Source organism: Kogia breviceps, chromosome 5 (assembly GCF_026419965.1).
Source record: "Kogia breviceps isolate mKogBre1 chromosome 5, mKogBre1 haplotype 1, whole genome shotgun sequence".
In the NCBI taxonomy this organism is placed as follows: domain Eukaryota; kingdom Metazoa; phylum Chordata; class Mammalia; order Artiodactyla; family Physeteridae; genus Kogia; species Kogia breviceps.
In genome coordinates this window covers 61,439,762-61,448,224 of record NC_081314.1, presented here as the reverse complement: position 1 = coordinate 61,448,224, position 8,463 = coordinate 61,439,762, and the positions used below count along the sequence as shown (strand labels likewise).

The 8,463-nt window shown below is 36.8% G+C and overlaps 1 long non-coding RNA gene across 1 annotated transcript in view; it reads right to left on the bottom strand.

Annotated features, from left to right (window-relative positions):
- Positions 1-200: 200 nt before the first annotated feature.
- The window catches only part of LOC136794242 (uncharacterized), a 579,669-nt gene continuing 571,406 nt past the window's right edge, over positions 201-8,463 (bottom strand). Inside the window, exon 3 of the long non-coding RNA XR_010840673.1 lies at positions 201-262. This is a non-coding gene — a long non-coding RNA (uncharacterized lncRNA). The remainder of the gene's footprint in view (positions 263-8,463) is intronic.

Here is an 8,463-nt window from a genome sequence, read left to right as displayed (position 1 = left end):
ATAATTTATCTACAGTAAGAACAAAGAAAATAATTTACTCCATCCTCCTTATTAAGAATATCAAATAGCTAAGACCACCAAAAGTGAAGACAAAGAAACAAAGAAACACAAAGTTCTAACCACTCCAAGTCAATAGGTGGTTAGGGTCAAAGCCAGATCTTAGAACTCAAATCATCTTATTCTTTGCTAATCCATCTTACCCAAAGGTTCCATGAAGACATTTTCATCACTTTTGCCTTGTTGAAATTTTCAATCCTCTTCCCTGAAAGAAATTGTGAAAAATGTTTCTCAGTTCAGAAGTAGTTTTTATCTTTCTTCTTATTATTACATCCCATGATTGTTAGTTCTTCACTATCTAACATTTATTCTTCAATGAAGTGACCTTGAGTAACTAGGTAAACATCTACAATGCTTCACAAAGTATTACAATGGCTCAAATAATGGTATAAATATTAAAGCTGTGCTGTTCATCAAGATAGCCACTGGCCACATCTGGCTAATTGATTTAAATTTTGAAATTAAATTACCTAAAATTAATTATTCAGTTCCTCAGTTGCATTAACTGCATTTCATGTGTTCAATAGCCACAGGTAGCCGTGGCTACCATTTTGAAAAGTGAAGATATACAACACTTCCATCATTGCAAAAGTTCTATTGTAAAGTATTGTATTAAAGCAATGAACCCACTTTTCACCCTGCATTGTAAAGAATGAATTAACTTACAAAAATGCATTTTTTTCCGACACATTCTGCCTTGATAATAAGATATTTGCATAAGGATATGCAGGAAGAGGGATTTTACTGAGAAGCAGTACAAGGGAAATAGAATCATCTCACGTTTTCCTACTTCCCTACTTGCAAAACTGAATGCTTAAATGGCATTCTTTGAATGCCACAGATGCTCAAAATCTTTCTCTTCATATAACCAGAGTTTGAAAGCTTTTCCATAAGTCTTGTGACATGATTTATGAAGAAACAGCATTACTGTTCACTATGGTACTCACTCTCTTGCACATATATTAAATATAAAACAAATCAATAATATATACTAAAGAAAACACATATGATTCTTTAGGAAGAAAAGTTGTTTCCAAATGGACATTCAAATGAAAAACCATAGGAGAAAAGATAATATTTTTGACTACAAATATTAAATTGGGCACATCCTTTTTCCAAAAGTAGAGAATTTTGAAGAAAATCATGGAAGCATAAAAATATTTTTATGTAATAACATTTATAGTAGTAAAAATTTTAGAATACCTAAATGGCCATCAATACAATATTAACAAAACAAAATAGTCACTTCCATACAAAGTCATATTATATAGACATAAAAGAGAATGACCAGAACAACTGAAAATGCAGTCTTCTCCCAGGAAGGAACAGTGTGATTTCACATAAAGGAAATAAAAAATGTGCAGATACAAAAAAAATATAAATAACAAGGAAAGATAACCCTAAAGTACTAATGTTGGTTACTCTGGTCAATAGTATTTACTATTTTGGGTGTTTGCTATTCTCTATTTCTCTCTCTCTTTGTCTCTGTCTCTGTCTCATTCTCTCTCCTTACCTGTCTTTGCTTATTGTTTTTTTGATATTGAATATGTACTACTATTATAATGTAAAGTGTATAATATATTTTTAAATAAAAAACTATTTCTCTAACTGGATATCATTTTAGTACAGAGTTCAAATAACAAATACATGAATGTATAAACAAACAAATACAAAAATAAATATAGCTAACTTCCCCAACACACTTAAAATATAGTTTTGGGACATCTCTAGAAAATGAAACAGAGTTTACTTTTGAGTATACTGTAAGAAACAAGTCTATAAGGAATCAAGTTTTACTTAGTTACTAGCCTTGATTAATAGTATAAAAGCAACAATGAAAAGAGCAAGGGGAGTTTAGAAATAAAAAATAGAACTGAGGAAAAAAAAAATATATATATATATATGTTTATACTGTGGTACTGTGTCCTGATAGTTATAGGACTATTCCCAAAGTTTGAGTTTTAATTGGATTTTTAAAACCTTGAAAGGTGAAAAAAATCAATAATGCTAAACAAAGCAGTCTACACGTTTATTAGTCTGGTTACCAGCTTTATGTATTTTTATTTTTTTCGAATATTTACTGTGCAAGTTGCAGGCAATAAGTGAATTTTCTAAAAGAACAACTTTTAAAAGAAACTCAAAGATTGTAAGTTTTTCTTTCCTTTTCCTCTGAACCTTAATGAGATCAGGTTCACAGTTATTACAAACTGGGGAGGGAAGAAAGAAGAATAGATGAAGGGGGTGGTGATGGGAGGAAAAGTTCTAAACCATTTCAATGGAGTAAAGATCAATTTCATTTTAATATAATTTTTAATGGTTGTTCAAACTCCTATAATGCACCCACACACAAAAGGCTTCAGTTAATGTGTGTGTATTTTGAGCAGTTCCCCTCTTCGACCCTCCAGTTTAATTTCCGTCCTTCAAATGAGATGAATGGAGCGTGAAGCAGGTCATATCTCAATGCTGACACATGCGTTGCAGATAGAACTCACAGCCTGGAGAAGCAGGCAGTGTGGAGATTAAATCAAAGCAGCTCTGAATAGATGGGAGGTCAGCCAGGGCCAGCTTTGACATTTGATAGGACCTTGTGATCAATCAGACCTTTCTTCACTCTTCCAGTCTTCCTTATGACAGTGGCCTTAAAAAACAGATGGGATATGTTACAAAGTGCAGGAGAAGCACTAGATTGTGAAAGGAGATAGGTGTCAATACTATCAAAGGGACAACTGTTATTTGAAGCAGCCAGCAAATCAGAAGGCCCTGCTTTGCTGAAATTGCTATGTTAAAGTATGCCTTTCATGATGTGAAATCTGAACCTTGAGAGCAATGAGATAATTTTTAAACTGCTTTTTAAAATGTCTTACCTCCTATGCATTACACTGTAAACTTTGAACTTTCCTGATATCCTAAGATTAAATTTTAGCCAGTCTTCACTCTGAATAAGCTGTGTTTCCAGCAAAGCCAAGCTTAGTCTTTACTCCATTTGTTTGTTTCTTTGTCTTCTGGGGAACACACACACACACACACACACACACACACACACACACACACACACACACACACACATAAAACAAACACATGATAACATTTGGAAGAAAGGAATCAGAGGGTATTAACGTGGAGCACTCATTGGGTAGGGACCTGAGCATAGTTTCAGGAAATCCCAGTCATGTCGCCAAGAGGGTCATTAAAAATGAATGGCCCTGGAGCAGCACTGTGACAGACTGTTTTAGTGAGTGGTAATAGGCCATCTCTAGGATGAAAGGCCATGTTTTACAATTGTACAGGCTACCAGCTATCACACCATTCATTATGCCTGCCTGATTTAAGGGAGATGCCTTTTATGGGGGTGACATGGGAGCAAATTCTTTTCAGGAATACCACAGCCTCTCTCTTCTCCCCCTCCACCTACCTCTCCATCAGGCCCACCGTCATCCCAGCCACATAAATACGCTCTCATATTTACACAAGCACATCCTCTGAATTTCTCCTGTCATAGAGCATTTCATACTCATAGCTAACCTCTCCAAAATGTGTCACCTCAGGGTATATTGGGATGGGAAAGCTGTAATGTGGGAGCATGGCCTAAGGAGATATGGAGGAATAGTACAGATTTACTCCACTACCTCTCCTTATGAGATGTCTTGTTGGGACACTGCGAGCCAATGTCATTTGGCCTTAGAGACAACTATTGAGCTAATTTGCAAAGTGAGTTTCCAAAGTCAGATTTTTACTTGACATGTACTCCAACTTCACAGAAAAGATAGCATTTGGGTCCCATTTTGTTTCTTGGTTGCAGTGGTTTGTCATTAGCTAAATATACAAAATTACTCAAACTCTGGACAGTTTCTGATGAGAAACCAATTACACAAAATTTTCTCTAAGTTACTTTACGACACTGATACTTTGTGATTGAAATCCTAAGATAGAAGCATAATACAACCAAAAATTTCTGTCAGCAGATTAGATATTCTGGTAAAAATAACTTCATAGAACTCGTTGATGAGCTAACTCACTTAATAGCAATATGCAAAATTCCATTTTGAAAATAAAAGAATATTTAAATCTATTCAGAAGAGTTATCATTAGAGTAATTTGTTTATGATATTTGAGTTAGGTCCCTTAAGGTATTAAGTGAAAAAAAAATAAACTTTATATTTCATACTAGACTATTGAGGAAAAGATACATATAACATACTTAGATTTTAACAAAGTTAACTCATCTGCTTTCTTAATACAGCTGCAGTACAATCAGTAGTTAAAATATGGTATCTACAACAGTGCTTTCATTGTCTGTGTCACAGGGATTTCTGAAGTGATGGTATAGTTACTCTGATAAAATTTTCCAGAGAGAATCATAACACAACTGAGAGACCTTTGGATTATGAAATGCACTTGTGTTTATGTGTATATTTAATCTATGCAAATTGTGCCCTGATTCTGGCCCCCAAGAGCTCAAATGTTTGTGAGAATTTAGAGATTATTTACAGATAGCATTTTGGGAGAATAATTTTATCATTGAAATGTGACACAAATCTTCCAAAATGGTAATTCTCTCTAGCAAGGTAATCCTTCAAGAGGTTTTCATGTCTCAGAGAAAACTGTGTGTAATCAGAAGACTCCATAAAATACATGTTGGTTTGAATCATTCTCTATAATTCCATTTAAATATTGCCAGCTCCAGACACAGTCGAAATTGCCCTGTATCTCATGCACATCTGATAAAGAAATCAGAAAGAGTTGGCAATTGGCAGTTGAGTAGCCAAAAGAGGAAGGAACAAAAGCTTTGCTGATGTTTTCCAATTAACTTTCTTTTCAAGTGAAATTTTGAAAAGAAAAAATAAGAAAACTGGAAATGACCTAAAAATTCTGGTGTGATAAGATAAACTTTGGCCTGACCATCATCCTGTTACTGAATACATAGTCTGAGTACAAGAAAGTGGACCAAAAAACACGACTGTATTTTCCAACAATTATTTTTAAAACTTATGCTAGGGCTTCCCTGGTGGCGCAGTGGTTGAGAGCCCGCCTGCCGATGCAGGGGACACGGGTTCGTGCCCCGGTCCGGGAAGAGCCCACATGCAGCGGAGCGGCTGGGCACGTGAGCCATGGCCACTGAGCCTGAGCGTCCGGAGCCTGTGCTCAGCAACGGGAGAGGCCACGAAAGTGAGAGGCCCGCGTACCGCAAAAAAACAAAACAAAACCAAAAAAAAACTTATGCTAAAACTTAAAAGTGAGTGATATAAGGGATTCAACTATAAAGACATTAAGTTTGTTGGAAAATTACAGGAAAAAGCAAATAAAAAATAGTTAAGAATCTTAACCAAAATTCCATTTTTAAAAATGGAACTAAATGCCAAATTCTTAACAAAGATCTTCTTTCTCAAATAGAACAAAGACAGTTGTTAATATTGAGTCCATTGTATTTTATATTTCAATTGTCTTTAAAAAATAACAAACATGTAAGCCAACGGCATTTGTGAGAAAGACCCTAAATTCATAAGGCATGTCATAAATGCTCTAGCACATAACAGTTTAAAATACATGCCAGATCCCTGTTCCCTTGTGAGAAACAGAGAGGTGATAGTCTTGGTTACAGGCATAACATGGGGTTTTTGTTCTATTAAAGCAAATGTCGCTGTAAACCCTGAGATGGAGCCCTTGGGATCATGTGCTCCTGAAACTAAAAATCAATATAACTGTCCAGTTCAAATATCTCCCACTTTCTGGACATTTAAAATCAGCCAAAGTTTTCTTGGAGGTAGAGGCTATAACCTGGTGACAGAGTTTATTTCAGCTTGGGTAATCACCCCTCCCTTCAAAAAACTCATGGGCTCAGATTTGGCAAAGAGGCCTATTTGGATTCAAAACTCATCTTAGGCTGCATCCATATAGACACTGAAAGGGCTAACCCTCATTCTGTTTCATCAGCATTGTGCCAGTAAGAGAATCCACCCTATTTATCTATGCTGTTTATTAGCCTGTTTATGAAAAGAGGCGCAGGAGATCTTCTTTGCCTGGAGTGATTAAGAGTTCAGGCCTTGCAGACAAGGCAAGCCTGAGCTCAAATTTCAGATCCACCTCCTACCAATGTGTGACATTGGGCAAATCTCCCTAAAGTAGGAGTAATAATGATATCTACTCCAAAGGGTAGTTATGACAATTATCTAAAATGATTATATAAAGCAATTTTCACAGTTTTTGGTACAGATAAAGCATAACATAAAGGTTAGCTATTGTTAAATATTAATCCAACCTATTTTACCTTTGAGCATTCTAACCTGGAAGAATTCCAAGGACACAAGGGAACATCATGCCCCAATGCCCTTTTTAGCTATCATTTTATAATTAAAGGAATTAATTAATCGAAATATAAAGTAAGATAGTGGAGAGGTAGGAGACCAGACTTGAAGTTGGTATACTTCAGATGGTGACTAAAGGATTCATTAACAATGACATCTTATTAAATGGATTGGAATTGCCTCTTCATAAAATATTGCATAAGAGCAATTAGAACATTTTAGTACAGTTTGTCTTTTAAAACACAAATGTATTTTAATCCATTTCTGCATAATAAATTATCCTAACATTTACAGGCTAAAAACTATGAAACATTTATTATCCAACAGGTTTTACAGATCAGGAATCCAGGATCAGATTACCTGGCTAGATTTGACTTAGATTCTCTTATGAAGTACATTCAGTTTTGGCTGGGGCCGCAGTCATCTCAAGGATTGACTGGGAGGATCCAGGCTTATCCACAAGGCTGTTGGCAAGCCTCAGAAGGTCTACTTTCAAGCTCACTTCCATGGAACTCCCCTCAGGGCTGCCTCCTGAACTGGCTTCCCCCAGAGTGAGCCATTGGAAAGACTGAGAGAGCCTGCACATGGAAATCACGGTCTTTTATAATCTCACCTCAGAACTGAGATCCTATCACTTCTGCTGTATTCTACCTGTTAGAAGTGAGTCAAAAAGCCCAGACCACACTTAATAGGTATGATTACATAAGAAAGTGAATCCCAGGAAGCAGGGATCACTGGAGGGGGCCACCTTAGAAACTACCTATAGTCTCTCCTCTGGCTCCCAATGGTTTATATCCCTCTGAAATGCAAAATATACTCACTGTCCCCAAAGACCTCAAAATTCTTATCCCACCTCAACATCAGCTCAAAGCCCTGAATCTCATCATCTAAATGAAGTCCAAGTATGGATGAGTTTCCTCAAGTGTAATCCCTTGGTATAGTTCCTTGAGACTTGTAGACCTGTGAAACAAAAGAAACAATCTGCCCCCCATGCCCCACACACTCACCCAGCATGCAATGGTGGGACAGGCATGGAATAACCACTATAGACAGTCCTGTTCAAAGCGGTGGGTGGGAGACACAGAGGAATTAACTAGTCCATGGCAATTCTGAAATTCAGCCAGGCAAATGTTGGGAGATCCTTGATTAGGTCTCATATCTGAAATAATTCTTCATTTTCTCCACTCTGTCCTCTGGGCTCCTGGTTCCACCCTCTTCTGAGTCATCTCTCCACTCTCATAAGAGGTAGCACATGTTAAAATTCTAGTGATTCAAAGGACAGTCTCTCCTCTTTGCATGCTGTCTCTTCCCCCTCAGTCCAAGCTGGTGATGTTTCTGCCTATATTTCTTTTGAGAACTTTGTGAGTCTCCTGTGTAACTTCTTGCTGTCAAATCCAATAGATAAAGACCATACCCACAAACCTCTTCTGGATAAATCCCTCCCTTTCTAGGCCTTCTGCTGAGTAGACTGAAGGGCAATGTCCTGAAACTTCCTAGAAGTCCTATTGTTTGAGCAACTCCTTGGCACACTCTTAATCTCTTTAAAGGGCCTTTAGTCTGATGAAAGGTTCTCTGAGGTACCACCTTAGATCTTTTCAAGATCTTAATAGAAGATTCTGTGGCTACACCCTGGACTTTATCTCTTACTTCATACAATGTTCTCCTAGTGTTGCCCTAGATTTGATGTTTGCTCAGAGAAACTTTTTTTTTGGTTTCGATTTTAGCATCATGGACCTTTTGAAGAGTCTGAGAGCTTTCAAACCATCATGGTGTGGCTTCTCTTTCTTTAACAGTCCTTCCCTGAGTATCTCTCCCTCTCTTTCATCTCATACTTTACTTCAAGCAGCAAGAAGAAACCAGGCGTTATCTAAGCACTTTGCTTGGAAATATCCTTAGATAGATCCCCAGTTCATTCAGTATATTTCTTACTTTCCATATTACCACAGGCAAAAGTATTGCTAAATGTCTGCCCTTTACTACAGCTTCCAATAAGATTTTTCTCCCATTCTTTTAAGTCTTCACTACCAGCCTCTACAAAATTCAAAATTCTACGAATAGTATATTCAAAGCATTTGAAGTTTTCATCAACACTCTCCTCAAAATT